Genomic DNA, 17,615 nt, shown 5'->3' with positions numbered 1-17,615 from the left:
GGACGCTGCACAAAGCACAGCTCATAGCTTTTCAAATGAGTTGCTGGCTGTGATTTCAGGGCTGTGTGCTCCTCTGTCTGGGTGCACGGTGAACTCATGTCACTCTCCTCTGCACCCCACAGTTGCTGCCTTTGGAGGAGGAGTCACAAGACAGGGTGGCAAGGACACGATGTGTACCATCAGCTCCTTCTTCCCAGAGGTCCCTGAGCTTGGACAGGCTGCAGCAAGGGGCACTGCACAAGGCCAGCCACGAGGACATCAGGGACGCCACAAAGTAAGGGGCACAGGCATCGTAGGAGACATGCCTGTGCGCTGGTTTTCAGCTCTGAGAAACCTTTGATCTCTACATGGGGGAGAAAGGGTCGGAACAGCGATTCCAAGGAAAGGCCAATGAACTGAGTTTACGTGCACGGCGTTCTTGGGATACCTGCCTGGGTGCCCTGGGTGTGGCCGGCAGAGCAAAAGGCAGGTGGGAAAGACCAGAGTCTTGTGATGCTGGTGGCTGTAGGGCAGCCTCGTTTGCTCAGATCCTACGCACCAGCCGTCCTGAGACCTCCCTTTTCCTCCCGGTGGGTCCTGGGTGACATGCTCCCTAGGGCTCCTCCCCTGGGCCGCACTGTGCCCTGTGGGGCTGTCAGGAGCCATGCTCTCTTCCCCCCACCCCCACCAGGCAGCTCCAGCAGCCTCTCTGTTACTCACACCACGTCCTGGGGTGGCTCAGGTGTGCATGTCCTCCGTGCTCCCGGGTCACGGCCAGGGAGGGGTGCTGAGCGTTCTCGACCCAGGGCGCTTGGACTCCAGATATACTTGGGAGGGAGAGAGTGTCAGCTCCCAGGGCGCAGCCCTCCCTAGAAGCTGGGGGATTGTGCTTCTAATCACGCGGGGCGGTGTGTCGTGTGACGAGCACGCGTGGAAGATGCTCTCCTGTGCGTCCCCCAGATCCTCGGGCTCTCAGGATGGCCCCTCGAGCAACGACAGCAACACTAAAAATTGCCAGGACTCACTGAACAACGCCCCCAAGAAGAAGGGCATCACCAAATCCATCCGCTGGTTGCTCGCCAGAAGACAAAAGGTCCACCCCAGCCACACTAGCGACGAGCCTGCATGACCAGGTTGGTGTCCCCTGCGTGTTTCCAGCGTGTGGGTGGTCTTACTGGCCTCATTCCTCTAGATCCGTGGTCTCTCTGCCTGCAGACCCCTCCCCGTGTCGGGAGACCTCACGTGGCTGTGGACACCCCCACCTCCCATTTCATCACTCTGCTTCCCCACAGCCACTGAATTGCAGCCACTGAATTGAAAACCCTTCCCAGCGTGCCCTGGGACTCAGCAAATTGGGCGGACAAGCTGAAAAACACCAAAAACTTTAAAAAATAAGCGTTGTGTTTCTTGTCACCTTGCTGAGCACTTTTCAGCTGTACCTGTTTTGAAAGCAGTAGCTGTTCGTTTGTTCAATAGACTCTATAGCGGCAGAGCAGTATCATGGCCTCCACGGACATAAAAAGGCCTCCAGGGCCTTTTGCTCCTGGAACCATGCTGGGAAAATTCGGTCCCTTAGATGTCGCCAGTGTGTTTTCTTCCACATCCTTATACTTTCTGTAATGAAAACGTTAAGATTCGTGGTAGTGCCCTCTGACTCTCACACCCACTGCTCCCAGACATGTGTATATCTTGTAAGTCCAGAGGTCACAAAATTGGCCAAAACATTTCACTGTGTTTCCTACGTTTATTTTGTCATCTTCAGGAGGTATGGTTTAAGTACTTGGTCATATGAGGACAGCGTTTAGTGAGTTGTTTGCCCCAGCATTTGATGCAGTTTCACAGAGTGTGTGTAGGTGCCTTTCTCCGGGGCTGAGATGTTCAAATCGCTGACTTGGGTTCTGTGTTACCGTAAGTATAACGCAGTGTCTGAGAGCGGATCATACTGTCGTCTCTGTGGACATGCATGGCCAGTCCCAGAAACATACGGTTGACCCTTGAACAGCCAGGGTTTGAAGATCAGGTCCACTTATATGCAAGTTATGTGTTGCCATCCAGTAGAGTATTGTAAATGTATTTTCTCTTCTTTATGGTTTTCTTAATCACATTTACCTTGTTTTATGAAGGAATACAGCATATACACGTCACTTGTAAAATATGTGTTAACCGACACTTTCTGGTAAGGCTTCTGGGTACAGTGGGCTATGAGGAGTGAAGTTCTCAGGGAGGTGGCGGTGAGGTAGAGCCCCAGAAGGCTCCACGGAAGGTGCCTAGTGTTGACAATGTCCGCCTCAGGAGAATGAGTCTCAGTCACGTCCGTGGTCACGTCGTATTTGATGGCACGATTCTTGTTACTGCTTTGTTTACGTCCTAACTGTGAGATGCGTGTTGTCAGGCACAGGTTAGGAGACCTCATACGTGTGCCTACTCCCTGCAGAATTCAGCAGATTTCTCAATGTCTTTGAGTGGGCTCTAACTGTAAGGCTGGGAAGCACTCACCTGAGGTTTCCATTGGAGCAGGTGATTGGAAAATCTTGTGTGGTGTCGAGAATTGAATCCTTGAGGGAAATCAGGACCCTGCTCAGTAGGCCTGGTCCCTGGCGGTCACAGTGCTCGTCCATCTTTCCACACGGAGGAGGCAGAGTTCTGGAACCGGGAGGGGCGCAGCCACAGCAAGGAATTGGGTGTCTGAAAGCTGAGGAAGGAAGTAACTGACCACAAAAGGCAGACGAGTCTTCCATGCCTCCAGGATGTGGGCTTGTAACTCTGGTTCCTCAGCGCAGAGTTCGGTGCTGGGGGCCGATTGAAAATCCAGAAGCGAGGGGCGTCTGGAGGGCTCGTCCGGTTAAGGCTCCGACTTCAGCTCAGGTCATGATGTCACGGTCCGTGGGTTCGAGCCCTTTGTCGTCTTCTGCGCTGACAGTGTGGAGCCTAGGTGGGATTCTGTCCCTCCCTCCCTTCGTCTGCCACTCCCCCACTTTCTTGCTGTGTCTCTGTCTCTGTCTCTGTCTCTGTCTGTGTCTCTCTCAAAAATAAAAAAAAACTTGAAACAAAGGGGCAGCGGGGATGGCCCAGTTGAAGGATAGCCTAGCTGTGATTGAGTTATTGTGAATCACAAGAAAAGCCAGAAGCCAACCTTTGTGATACACGTTGTGTATATACATAATTTAATTATAAGGTATGTAACAGAGAAACGTGGTAACGATCTGTAAGTGTTTGAAGCGTGTCCATGTGTTTGAACAACTGTTATTTTACCTAGTGAAAGACCTTGGAAATGAACTGGGTGAATGTGTTTCCTGTAGTGTGTACTTCCTTTTCAATCTCTTCACAGTTGACAGAAGCAGTCTTTCACCAGAAGTAACTAGTGAATCATCTGGTGATTTTTCGATGTCTCCTAAAGCAAATGCATCCTTTGTTACTTTGCATGAACGTGAGGTGTCCCGTCACAGTCTCTTAATATGCTGGGGAGTCTTTTCAGGTCTCTCTGACTTTCAACTGAGTCCACAAAGCGGGCTTTGCGATTAGAACTGAGACGTTTGTGTTGAAGTGACAAGGTGCGCAGGCACGGGGCCAACAGTGTTGTCTGACGGGAGGAAGGTTTTCCAGAACACCTGGAGTGTGCAGCTGAAGCATAGGCTTGGGGCACACAGCGGAGATCCTTGTCCAGCATTACAGGGTGTGGATGTGATGGAGAGAGCTTTCGGCAGCCACCGTGGCCATGGGTGTTTACTGTCGGCAGAGGTGCTGGTTTGGAGGAAGGACCCAGTGATTCGCTGGGTCCTATCGATTGGCCTTAAAGAGGATGCCAACAATCGCGTAGACAGTGGAGTTCACGGCACGTTGACGGCCTCAGATGGGACCTTCGATGTCACCGCCCTGGCGCTTCTGGTGCAGATCCCGACCCAGAACCCACTGCTCTCCTGCTGGAGACCCTGCAACCCGTATTGGAGCAAGGCAGCGCGTAGCTTCACCGCACAGCTAGTCCTCTGTCCCCAAGCCCCGTCTGTGCTGTGCGGCACGGAGTCCTTGGTGCTGCCTCCTCCTGCCTGAGCTCTGCCTGTCCCTTCCCCTCACAGGCTCGTGAGACTGGCGTGCATTTAGCTCTTATGTGGAGAGAGAAACACTCTTCCTTCGTGTGCCACGTGGAAGTTTCATGGCTTCTGTTTCTGATTTCCCTGTGGAATTCTGTTTGACTCATGGGCTCAGTGGAGAATCAGGAATCTTTTGATCCTTCTACAGAACACTGAACGCCTTTGGGAATGCCCTCAGTGTCCCCACTGCAAATCCCCCTCCACGGCACCCTTGTCTAATTTCCCGGAGAGCCTGGACCCCTCTCCCCAAAGGCCCGTTCCTGTGGGCTTCCTGGGGGGCTCAGATGATTCGGCGCTCGACCCTTGCTTTGGGCTCAGGTCATGATGTCATAGTTGGTGGCGTCGAGCCCCAAGTCGGGCTCCGTGCCGACGACGTGGAGTCTGCTTGGGATTCTCTCTCTCCATCTCTCTCTGCCCCTCCCCTGCTCATGCTGTCTCTCTCCCTCTCAAAGATAAGTAAATCAAGCCCATTAATGGACTCCACATTAACATCTCTTATTGAAAATACACTGTTAGGGGGCGCCTGGGTTGTTCAGTCGGTTAAGAGTCCGACTTGAGCTCAGGTCATGATCTCGTGGTCCGTGAGTTCAAGCCCCACATCGGGCTCTGTGCTGACAGCTCAGAGCCTGGAGCCTGTTTCGGATTCTGTGTCTCCCTCTCTCTCTGACCCTCCCCCATTCATGCTCGGTCTCTCTCTGTCACAAAAATAAATAAATGTTAAAAAAAATTAAAAAAAAAAGAAAATAGACTGTTAAGATTCAATGGGTATTGTTTTGAGTTTGAAGTCTTGGTTTCGACGCAATTGCAATATGTTGTCATCCTTTAGATTGACATAACTTTTGGGGTGTTGGCTCATGATTTCAGGCTCGTGCTATCTTGGAATGGGAGTTGAAGCACCTTTTGGTCATGGGGACTGACCAAAGGGTCGGTGAAATAAGTTTTCAGCCTAATGATATCTAAATTTGCGTTAACTGTTAAGTATTATATTTGAGGGTGCCTGGCTGGCTGAGTCGGAGGACAGCGTGACTCATAATCTCTGGGTTGTGACTTTGAGCCCTGTGTTGGGGGTAGAGATTTCTTAAAAGTAAAATCTTAAAAAAAAAAAAAAAAAGGAACGTAGATTATTATGTTTGTAGGAATCATGTACCAGACTACTCTTCCAAATGTGGAGATAATTTTACCTTACATGTTAAGCTTTGCTCTTAACTTATTAACAAATGAGCTTTGGGGCGCCTGTGTTTTTCAGTTGGTTAAGTGTCTGACTTCGGCCCATGTCATGATCACACTGCTTGTGAGTCTGAGGCCAGCATTGGGCTGGCTGCTGTCTGCGTGGAGCCTGCTTTGGGTCCTCCGTTCCACTTTCTATCTGCCCCTCTCTCACTCACACACAATCGTTCTCTCTCTCTCTCTCTCTCTCTCTCTCTCTCCCTCTTTCTCTGAAAATCTAACAAACAGAGGTGCCTGGTAGCTCAATCATTTCAGTGTCTGAGTCTTGCTTTCGGCTCAGGTCATGATCTCACACTTCGTGAGTTTCAGCCTCCCATTGGGCTCAGTGGTGACGGTGGGGAGTCTGCTTGGGATTCTCTCTCTCCATCTGTCTCTGCCCCTCCCCTGCTCATGCTGTCTCTCTGCCTCTCAAAGATAAGTAAATCAAGCCCATTAATGGACTCTACATTAACATCTCTTATTGAAAATACACTATTAGGCTTCCATGGTTTTGTTTTCAGTTTGAAGTCTTGGTATCGATGCAATTGCAATATGTTGTCATCCTTTAGATTGACATAACATTTGGGGTGTTTGCTCATGATTTCAGGCTCGTGCTATCTTGCAATGAAAGTTAAACTACCTTTTGGTCATTGGGACTGACCAAAGGGTCGGTGAAATAAGTTTCAGCCTAATGATATGTAAATTTGCGTTAACTGTTAAGTATTTGATTTGGGGGTGCCTGGCTGGCTGAGTCAGAGGATAGCGTGACTCATAGTCTCTGGGTTGTGACTTTCAGCTGTGTTGGGTGTAGAGATTTCTTAAAAATAAAATCTTAAAAAAAAACAGGAACGTAGATTGTTATGTTTGTAGGAATCATGTACCAGACTACTCTCCCAAATGTGGAGATAATTTTACCTTACAAGTTAAGCTTAGCTCTTAATTTATTAACAAATGAGCTTTGGGGCGCCTGTGTGGCTCAGTTGGTTAAGTGTCTGACTTTGGCTCAGGTCATGATCACACTGCTTGTGAGTCTGAGGCCAGCATTGGGCTGGCTGCTGTCTGCGTGGAGCCTGCTTTGGGTCCTCTGTCACCCTTTCTATCTGCCCCTCTCTCACTCACACACAATCGTTCTCTCTCTCTCTCTCTCTCTCTCTCTCTCCCTCTCTCTCTGAAAATCTAACAAACAGGGGCGCCTGGTAGCTCAATCATTTCAGTGTCTGAGTCTTGCTTTCAGCTCAGGTCATGATCTCACACTTCGTGAGTTTGAGCCTCCCATTGGGCTCAGCGGTGACAATGGGGATTCTGCTTGGGATTCTCTCTCTCCCTAGCTCTCTGCCCTTCCACAACTCATACTGTTTCTGTCTCTCTCAAAAATAAATAAATGTACCTGCAAAAACTTAAAAAAAAAACCAAACCAATGAGCTATTGAGAAACCAATATTTTAACAGAGGTGAGGAGTTTGGTTTCTTTCCTTTTGGTATTTGACTTTTGATAGTCTTGAGAAATATTTTTCACATCATAACACGTTGACGGCAGCCTGGCAATAGAGCCTGTAAGTTGTGTCTGGGGGCGGCCGGAGGTCTCTCTGCAGTCCAGGGCCCTGTGCTCTGGGGGAAGGTTACAGTCGTTTATTTAAAAAGACACAAAGTGTTGATTTCTCCTTCTACAACACCAGGACTGATTTAGTCCCACACCACTACTTAAGACTGTCTTCATTGCCATAAGAACACTCGAGTGTGACGAGAATAGGACACGTGAAAGGGTGCGGTGGGACTGTCCTAGCGTGTAGCACTGTCCGCAGCTTAAAGACTGTTTGGAAAACCCAAAGGTAGTATCTTCTATAGCAGGAAGGTGATTTCACAAAGACAGTGCGGCAGGTCCAGTCAGCCCAGGACTGTCCTGACTTGTGCCCGGTCAGGGTCCTGGCACAAATATGGCCCTGCCGCCCTTTGCCGCCTGGGGCAGCCGTCTGGGCAGGGGGCCCCCAATGGCTGTCCGGAATGGGGGTAAACAGCTGTAAACACACTTGCAGAGTGAGGTCATTTTAAAGGGCTGGTAACCTTGGTATATATTTTTGGTTTTTATTTCACAATGTGTCCTGTAATTTCCCAGGATGATGATAGAAGCTTTAGGAGGGCACCTTCTTGGAGATAGCAGTGTAGATCCAGACGCTCTTGACTTACCGGCTGGGTCAGCAGAGACTCTCCCTGCAGACTTCTGGGTCACTTCCTCTCTGTCCTCTATGCAGCCAAAGAAGATGCTGCCGGTCTGTATGTGACGTGCTGCTCTGCCCCAGCCTCTTGGCGGAGGTATGGGAGGCTCTTGGGTTGGAATGTGAACACTGATGGAGAATGGCCGACTGAATATGTAACTAGGCGTTCAGGTGCTGTGGCATGCTCAGGCTCAAATGATCTAAGGTTACTCCTCACTTCTGCTTATCAAAGTGTCACAGTGAAAGAGATTTTTTTTAACTTTTCTATCTGATGGAATATGAGCGTATTCTCTCAACTACTACAACTAGGCATCGTGGGTGTCCTCAGAGCGTTGGACCAGCCTCAGAGAGACACTTGCAGAGCTACGTATGTGATGGGCAGCCCTGGCCCCTCTTTCACAAGATGGCAGATGGACACGGCGAAAGTGTTTTCATGGCCTCTACTGCCCCGTTGCTATTTGAGAGTGGACTCCCGGGGACTCCCCCGGCTGCTTGCGGGTGGAGAGAACCCCACTCAGAAGTGCCCCGGGAGCCCTCAGTGGTTGCTGCTGTGGTTTAGAATGTGTGTGGCTGTATTTGTGCCCTCATGTGCTATTTGAAGACTAACCGCATGCTGCATTTGCACGCTGCCCCTTGTGTTGCTTGGAGCAGGCATGGTATCTGCACCACAGAGGCTGGATTCAGCCAGTCATGTCTTAATCCTGCCGACGCCTCCTGTTGGTGAGTAGAGGGCACCGTCCATGCAGGCCACAGTCGGACACCCTGTGTCCTGTCTGCGCAATGTCCACGTGAGCCAGGACGGCCGCACCAGGCTCACTTAGGGACTTTCAGAAATACACAGACACGCAGATGCACATAGACAGACTCACACACACATACACATACACACACACACACACACACACACACACACACACGAGCTTCTCTACACCTGCTAAGACGATTCTGGTGTTTGTGTGTTGGTGTGTTCTCAGTTTTTCCGGAGAAAACTGTATTTCCACTCTTTTCGTAAAAAAAGAAATTTGGCTTCAGTGTCTGCTAATGTCTTTTGTGGGAGGCAGGCAGGATTGCTGTCGGAGCAGTAGGAGATTTTCCAGGTCTGAGCTGACCTTCCCGGTCGTTCGGGAGCAAGTGGCACTGGCCTCTGCCTGGTCTGGTGGAGCTCCTAGGTCAGCAGGCCCTGGCTGGCTTGTTTTATGCACACCTTCTTGAATGAACCAGGCCCAAGAGGATTCTAGTCCTCACGTGAGTGACGCTGGTGGCCTCTCAGTTGAGAGATTAGCTTTTAAAAGCGGAAGCACATTGCCCTCTGAGGGGCTGAGTTTGAACATGGAGATTTCGGGTGTGGGCCCCGGAGCCCAGCCCTCTTCTCCCTGCTCTGAGGGCCTCGAGGGGTGGGCTTTGTTCTGCTCTCATCCTGTTTTCCTGTCTCAGCCACAGTGTTTGATTGTTGGGAGCTCCTGGCTGGAGGCCAGGTGGAGCCTATGACCCTTGAACTTAGGGTAGTGAGTTTGAGCCCCATTTTGGAGTGGAGATTACTTAAAATCCTGAAAAAAAAAAAAAAAAAGAATAGTTGATTGATTCCTTCATCTTGTTTTTTTTTTAATTTGGTAACTTTCAGTCTTAAGCCAGTATGAACTCAGTCGAATAAATCTCATTGGTAATGCAGAATGCTTCATATTTTCTCTAGATTCTCAAATCTCTTCAGCCAGGAAGGTCTTTGGGGAGGGGGGGCACGCGCTAGGCCCCACCTGGGGCCCTGGAAGGTGCTTCTCGGGCTGATGTCTTAAGACTGATTCTTTCCTTTATCTTGCAGTTTACCCACACTGCTTCTACCGATGGTCTTGCAGCACGCAGAGCCCAGCGGTGACTACATTTGAAAATTCAACCAGATCTTTCATCTGTTAATCCTTGTTATATGGACCCTGAGATATTGTATTACAGTATTTAATTACTGCAAAATTCGTGAATGAGATAGAGAAACTCATTTAGCATTTAATGTTTCGTACATTTCTGTAAATTTGTCACTCCCTATAGAGAGTTCCTTACTTTCATGTATATCCGGGCTATAAATACCCTTTGGAATCAATTGATGTTCTTATATCTCAGTTTAGTCTTTCAAGTGTATGTACTATCACGGTTGTAGGTATAAATCCTACGACAAATACAGGGCTTTTATAACCTGTGCGTGTATTGTAATTATCATTGTGTAATTGTTTGTTAAGAAACCCTGACAGAGAAAAGGATTTTACCACGTTTGTAAAATCACCGCGACACAGCCTGCATTATCCTTTACGAATGTCCCTTAGCTCTACAACCATGGTTTTGATATAATCAGACTTAATTTGCAGCAATTGTCATTGTATTTTAATGACTGACCTTAACTACACTTTTTCTAGCAAGAAATGCTTTCTTTGCAGTGTGGACACATTAAAAATATCTGGTGCTAACTGCAACGCCCGCTCTATCCACATACAGGGTCTGCCACGCAGGAAAGGCTAGGCTTCCCGCCACTCTGGCCTCAGTGGGACCAGCCACCCATAGTCTCCGTGCCGCACCGGGCACCACAGCACTTTGTAAACAAAGCTTCTGGAATGCAGCCCCCACCTAGCATTTATATATAAGCCCGTTTCTGAGATCTGCCCACCAAATTCAGTAAATGCCAGATGTGCCACATCCTCCAAAGCTGAAAATATGGACTACCGAGCTCCCAGGCAGCCCCCGGCCCTGCCTGGCCTCCCAGCACCAGGCTCTGTCCCCAGTGTGGACGGCCCAGATGTGTGACCCAGTGCGGGCATCTGAACCTTCCCTCTTACTGCCTGGGACACGGCGCATAGACACCCCTCCACCTGGTCTCTCCGGGGCCCTACAAGATACCTGGGTCAGGAGGAGCCTGGGTGAAGAGGAAATCAGGAGGCCCTTGTCAGCACAGTTCAAGGGAGAGAGCGGCGAGGTTTATTCCAAACTTCGGAGCCCCGCCACTCTCTCCCCTCCCCGGCTCTGCTCTGATGTCCATGCTGCCTGGACACCTGAGGCACACTGGCCTCCCACAGCCTCCAGGCTTCCACTCAAAAGTGCTGACAAAGCTCCCCTGGAGGACAGCCTGCGGAAGGGACTCCCCAGCACAAAACTTAGCAGAAAGAAGTTGTAAGAGAGCTTTTCTAAGAGTACTGCCAGAGATGCAGAGTGGCAATTTTTCCAAGTTTTTTTTTTTTTAATCAAAACAGGTTGATCCAACTGAGAAAATCATGCGTATAACTAGGCATCAGCACCAGGGAGGGTGTGGTCTGGAAGCCAAGTCTCATGGTCCAGGCAGGGGGTTGGGCCAAGGCCAGGAACGAGTCCAGGAGCGAGAGCAGGAATGAGGTCCGCCTCACTGGCTCACCCGCAGACAAGGGCAGGATACCAGACAGCAGTGCAGACTGGGGCCTGGAGGCTGCCACACCTGCCCAGGCCACACTCGTGCAAACACGTGCCTGCCTGAGCAGAGTTTTGCTCTCCAAGACTCCATCACATTCTCCTCAAATCTTAACCCAGGGATCTCAGGGCTCTTTCCAACTCAGAGAGGACAGGTTACAAATAACTTCAGAGTTACGTGTTTTTTTTTTTTTTTTTTTTTTTTTAAATTTTTTTTTTTCAACGTTTATTTATTTTTGGGACAGACAGAGCATGAACGGGGGAGGGGCAGAGAGAGAGGGAGACAGAATCGGAAACAGGCTCCAGGCTCTGAGCCATCAGCCCAGAGCCCGACGCGGGGCTCGAACTCACGGACCGCGAGATCGTGACCTGGCTGAAGTCGGCCGCTTAACCGACTGCGCCACCCAGGCGCCCCTGAGTTACGTGTTTTTGAGTCTCATTTTTTTATCTTTATTTTTTATTTTGCGTGAGACAAAGACAGAGCATTTCAAGGAGGGCAGAGATATCGAGAGAGAGAGAGAATCCCTAGGAGGCTCTGCACTGACAGCAGACAGCCCGATGCAGTGCTCGAACCCAGGAACCGTGAGATCATGCCCTGAGCCGAAACCAGGAGTCAGACACATGATAGACTGAGCCACCTAGATTTCTGACAAGTTGGTCCAATCTGGAAGAGCTGGAAGCCAAGCTTGCCTACAGGTGCAGGGTGGCACGGAGAGAGGGGCTGTGAGCCCATGGCAGCACCCCACCAAATTCATCTGTAAGGGCAGTCTCCCCACTCTACCAGGTGTAGACACCTGGGCATTTCCGTCAGCTGTCTGGGTACCATCACTGCACCGGCTGGTAACTCATGAGATATCGCTGAGCGCCTGCACAGTGCCAGGCCAGGCACGACGTAAGGAGGACAGGTCCCAGCCCCAGAGAGCCTCCACGGAAATACAGTAATGTCCAGGGTGAGTGAAGGACCACAGGCAGAAGACACCGGGGAAAGGCAGCTGCAGACAGGCTGGCGGGAAGGAGGGCTCCTCAGGGAAGCTTCGGGGCCTAGTAAGGCCAGAGCCCGAGGTGTTGAGAGGACAACAGAAGCAGAGAAGCCAGCAGTGACAGCTTTGTTGGTACTGCCATCAAGCTTCTCCTTGATAGATTCATTGTTTGCCCCAATGTGTCATTTTGCCAACCCAGAGCTAGAGACCCAGACAGACCACGAATTTCTCTCCGTTTCAAATCCCTACAACCCCATGGGCACAGGCTTTGTTTCAGGAAGGAAAGGCCTCTACCTGTTTCCCTCACTGTCCGAAGCACACGGGGGTGACGGGTTGTCTGTACTGCAAAAGGCAACCAGGCAGCTTTGTAGAATCCAAAGATGATTCCACTCCCCACTCTGCCTGTCTAGATATCTCCGGGAATGTCAGTCACACCAGGAAACGTCCCTGTCTGTTTCCTGTAGCTCACTCTTGGTCCAACCCCAGCGTAGGCAAATTCCAGACCTGGTGTGCGGTGCCCCTAGGACGCCCCAAATATCTGCTCTGTGTGAACACAGTTCAGCGTGGCTCACTGTGACCCAGTGGTGCAGTTCTGCACTTGGCGCAACACTGAGCCCGATCTGGGCAGCATCTGCAATTACAAGGGACAGGTTAGAATTATAGACCCGAAATTCCGTATCAGCTGATGGCTTCCCTTCTATGCAGAGCAGAGGCAGACATCTGTTGGGTCAGAATAAGAGACACTGCTGAAACTGGGAAATTCACCTCTACAGGGAGGTCTGCAGAATGTACACAGGTACCTCCCTGGAGAAACATGTAACACACCAACCCCTACACCGTCGTCTCTTGCATGGGGCGTGGAATAGAGCGGACGAGCTCCGGGTGTCTCAGGACAGAGGACGCAAAGTGCCACCAAAGGCTGATGTGTGCAGTCAACCATGCTGAACCCTCTAGCTGGATGGCAGAGGAGGCTCGCCCACTGTCCTCAGTGAGTGCTGTCTCCCGGACTCACGGGAAGTGACTCTACACAGAGGGCCAGGTTAGACTGTTCTGTCAAGGTCATCAATGCCTGAAGAACAGCAAAGCACCTGCTGGCTGAAGCCTCACCCTCGCACTGAAGGACAGCCCCAGATCTGGTTCTGGCACCAGCTGGCTGAAGGCTCGCCTGCGCCGTGAAGGAGAGTCTCTGATCTGGTTCTGGTCTGCAGACCTGCTCATATTAGGCTCGTGGTGAACTGGGGGCAGCAGTGACACCAACACCCACACACAAGATGCTTCTAGGCTTCTGTCCTCCACCCAGAGCCCCCCCACCGCCCCCCAGTAAGGCCTTCTGCCACATTGCCCACACCCCGGCACACGTGAGAATCCTAAAAGAGCTTCTAAAACGCAGGAACACCTCATGAGAAAGGTCAGTCAACAGAGGAGGATCTCACCTTCACCGCATGGACTCAAAGCTCTTCTGCAAGAAGTCTGAGCCCCTACTTCGCCAACTCTGTGCCCGCAGCGAACCGGCACGTGCTGCCAACACCGACCTTGTCCATCCAGTCCTGCCACATGCCGAACTTCCTGCCATAACCACGAGAGGCTTTTGTTCCTCTTTCAAGCTCTTTTCCTTGAGGGTCTGGTGTTCTTAAAAATCATTCTCTCTCAACTTGTGTATGCTTGAAGGGAAAGAAGGGAAGGGAGGGAAGGGAAGGGAAGGGAAGGGAAGGGAAGGGAAGGGAAGGGAAAGGAAGAGAAGGGAAGGGAAGAGAAGAGAAGAGACAGAACTGGGAATGGTGGCAGGGCGTCGGTGCCTTCTAAGATGACACGTGAGGTCACGTGGTGGGATCTCTACACCACTAGGCCCCATTCCTCCACACCCCCAGTCCCTGCCTTTGCCAGTCTCCCCTTAGTCTGCCAGGCCCATCTTGTCAGTAGGGCTCAGAGTCAAGTTTACAGGGAAAACAGAAACTAATGTGCTCCGGGCCAGTGAGTCATCCCAAATCCAACAGTAGGTGCACGAAACTTGGAATTTTCTATATTTATATGGTGAAAAGGTTCTCTTTCATCAGGTAGCGGGATTAGGAGAAGCACTTTTGCAAGCCTCAGCTCATAGCAGAGGTGGAAAGCAAGTCAACAATCCCACATCGCAGAGACTCTGAGGACGCTAGTCAAAGACAGTGAGGCAAAACCTTTAGACAGCATCTCTTTACTTGAAGTACTACTGGGTTTACATGTTCTTACATATTCGAAGGTGACACAAGACACTATCAGAATTTATCATCTAAAGCCCCTTTCTACATTTAACACCGGGAATAGTGAAGCAGATCACAAGCTGTGGTCAAAATATGGCAGGTCAAGAAGCCTTTAGAGCTGTCACAATCAGGGGACCACAAAATGGCACAAAGGCCACCCCACAGGGCTGTCCACGGGTCACCACGTCCACACATCTGGATGGCAATCCCAGAGTATAGCGAAAAAGCAAACCAGCCCTGGCCACTGCCCAGTGTCCTTGGGAATGGCGACGGGGGTAGAACCGGCTCCAACACCTGGAACGGCCACAGGGTGCCCACAGCTGTCCCAGGGGTTCTCCCAACATCCAGCATGTTTCAAAGCCACGGGAACAGAAACGACGATGAGAGCGATGGTGACTTCACCGGCTCGGGAGTCGGCTCCCAGGGCCTCGACATCCTCACGTGGCTTCTGTGGAAGGTGTGGGCTCAGCAAGTCACGGAGGAACCTACACTTGTGTCTAAAATACCCACACTACAGACTTCACCTCTTTTGGGGATGATTTCCTGGCACTGCCTCAGCCAAGAACAGCTTCATTTTCCTGAAAGATATTGGGGCCGAGGAAGTCAAGCACCGCAGGTGACCCAAACACATGAGAGGGATGGTCCCTCACAGTAGGGACGGGAAGGTCCAATCAGAAGCCGGTGCAGCGTAAAGAAAAGTCTGAGCACAGTTTCAAGGTTCCTTTTGCCTACACTTGCTGACTAGGAAACACCACCAGGAGAGGTGGCTGCATAAGGTCATGCCGAGTCAGGTGCAGGGCCCGCTCTCCCACGGGACAATCCCTCGGCTCTCCTATTTGGGGCTTTTCATGAGAACATGGGACTTAGAAAGCAGCTCTCCAGTATACCCCACGCGCAGTGACAAAGCAGGAAAATTAGAGTCGTGGAGGGGAGTTTAAGGTGGAACGTATTCAAAGACATGGTGTGTGGCAGGAACGCCCACTTGCGGAGAGCGTAGGTGACCGAGTCCCTTGATGAAATCTCCGCTCTTGAAGACAAGATGCTAGAATCATCAATACAGGAACTGTTTGAGATGGGAGATTCTAAGCCACCACGTACCTATGAAAACACATGTATAGAAGCACGGAGTCACGTGTTGTGGGAACATCAGCTCCCAAGACAGACCAAGTCGTGCCAGTGTGGGTTCACAGGAAAGCTGTGTCCCCCTGGTCTGTGTCTCTGCCTTTCAAAAGACCAATTTCACACCAGCATTAAGATAGTCTCTTCCTTGATGTGCTCATGGTGCCCAGAAACTTTCACGGTCTTGACCCCCATCTCTGCTCTTTTCCACTGACATCATTCAGAAAAGTGTAGTCAATGAGGAGTGATTGTAAGGGGGTACACAGGGGATTGTAAGAAACACAGACAAGCCAAATGAAAACAAGAGGAAAATCACCTTTGGGAAAAGGGAGACAGAAGGACACTGGTGACTCATACCACAAAATAGGGTCAGTCTCCCATGGATCTCATCAGCACCCCCTCTTCCTGGGGAATGGACATGGTGTGGCCTTCCTAAGATTCCACATCTGAAAGAGCAGGGCCCGGGGTCACGGAAGCTTGGGAGAACGGCTCTCAGAGGCCACCCAACAACTTCTCTGGCCACAGTGTGACAGCTCTAAGCTTGGGGGGCTGAGCAGCCGGGCCACCAAATGCACACCCACAGCCCCGTGGGTTTAAAAATTAACATGAATAAAAAAGAAAATAAGATGTTGGAGACTAAGACAACCTTAGCCCTGTATTTTTGCAATGTGACAATGCCTTACTCACTGCTTTAATTACAAGTGAAAAAAATTTCTTATTTTTGTTAACTTCATTTTGAGACAGAGCACATGCGTGAGTGGGGGAGGGGAGAGAGAGAATCCCAAGCAGGGTCTGTGCTGTCAGCCCAGGGCTCGATGCGGGCCTCAAAGCCACAAACCATGAGATCGTGACCTGAGCCGAGGTCAAGAGTCAGACGCTCAACCAACTGAGCCACCCAGGCTACCCTAATTCAAAAATTTTAAATTAATTGACATTATTTATTTCTCTGAAAATGTTCACAAATAGCTTTTACTTAATATTCCGAGAGCATCCTGGCCTGAAAACCAGAGCCGTGGCCCTGAAGCACAGAGACTAGGCTGTGGGCCTCCCCTCAGCACCAGTGGAGAAAGGTTGTGTTCGCCTCCTCTAAGGATGGCTGCCCGGACGCACTGAAAACAATCCAAGCAAGTGGGACGGCAGCCACCGGTTGCGCAGGAGAGGCTGACCTACCCTCTAACTGCTGGATGTGCTCTGGTGTGTGCGCCCCGAAACCCTGTGGGCGGCCCCCATGCCCATGGCTCACAGCGGACGGAGGCCTTGGAGGCAGCACAGTGGGACACAGGCCTCCCTGCACCTGGCCCTCACCACAGCCCAGCCTGGCTGGCATCCTGGCGTCCAGGCCTGATGCTGCTTCCTCTCACATGTGGGCAGGATGGTTTCCTCTTGCATCACTGTCTCCCCCGCACGTCCTAGTGCCTTTCCAGAGTGCTTCCTGTCTTAGGGGTCCCTGACAGTGCCTTCTACCAAAGCAGAGAACACTCACCCCCAGCAGGCACACGCACGCTCGTGGCTAGGAGAGGCCCAGCACGCTCGAGTGAGAACATCAACCGGCAGTAATCCTGATGCACGCCAGAGGTCCTCTTGACCATTTTCCATCTTCCGCTTTCTTCCCGGACAGTCTAGGGCCTGTCGTGTGACCCGAGAGTCCTCTTCCCCGTGGGAGGGTTGGGCCCGTCCTCCCCACCCTGATGCCTCCGGGGTAGGACCGGGCAGAGCAGGCCTTCTCCGGAAACAGGTGGACTGGGGAGGTGGTCCCGTCTATGTGCAAATCTCTGGAACCTGTGCATGTGACTTTATTTGGAAAAGCGGTCTTTGTAAGTGCAGCTACGTGGAGGACCTGGAGACCACCCTGGACTCCCTGGGGAGGGGGCTGGGGAGGACACGGATGAATGTTCTTCAAAGAGGAGTCAGGTAAGATGCACCGAGAAGGGACAGGGCACGGGGGCCAGCAAGCACCGAAGCCGGGCAGGATGGAGCCTCCCTGCTCCCGCTGAAATCTGCCCACGCACCGGGTGGTGTGGACACAGCGCTGGCCTCAAGTCAGGACTGGGAAACGTGCCGCAGGAAGACAAGCAGGAGAATCAGCAGAATCCACGCCACTTCTTCCCACCGAGGACTCAAGCGACAGGGGGGGAAGAGAAAGCAGAACGTCAGAGATGTTGAGAAACACCATCAAGTGAAGCCACATCATCAGGAAGGAGGCAACAACCCCTCTTGGGCGTGCGCCTGCTGCCCCTCTGCAGGGGCCGTGGGGACAGACCCCTCCCGGTACCGCGGAGCACCCACCTGGGAGGTGGCAGGACTCGGCCAGCAAAAGGCGAGGAGGAAAGTGTGAAGTCACAATTACATTCAGAACACTCGACGTGACACACAAGAA

The 17,615-nt window shown here is 51.3% G+C and overlaps 1 protein-coding gene and 1 long non-coding RNA gene across 2 annotated transcripts in view; both read left to right on the top strand.

Annotated features, from left to right (window-relative positions):
• LOC123577288 (liprin-alpha-1-like) overlaps positions 1–17,615 on the top strand; it is a 464,712-nt gene that overhangs the window by 23,278 nt on the left and 423,819 nt on the right. The gene's annotated exons all lie outside the window — the stretch shown is intronic.
• On the top strand, positions 123–9,672 carry LOC123576524. Its single transcript, XR_006701464.1, has 3 exons — positions 123–274; positions 940–1,112; positions 9,302–9,672. It is a non-coding gene; the product is annotated as an uncharacterized LOC123576524 (long non-coding RNA).

Source organism: Leopardus geoffroyi, chromosome D2, assembly GCF_018350155.1.
Source record: "Leopardus geoffroyi isolate Oge1 chromosome D2, O.geoffroyi_Oge1_pat1.0, whole genome shotgun sequence".
Taxonomy (NCBI): Eukaryota; Metazoa; Chordata; class Mammalia; order Carnivora; family Felidae; genus Leopardus; species Leopardus geoffroyi.
Note: the sequence above shows the minus strand (reverse complement) of the source record. Positions and strands in the feature narration are given on the sequence as shown.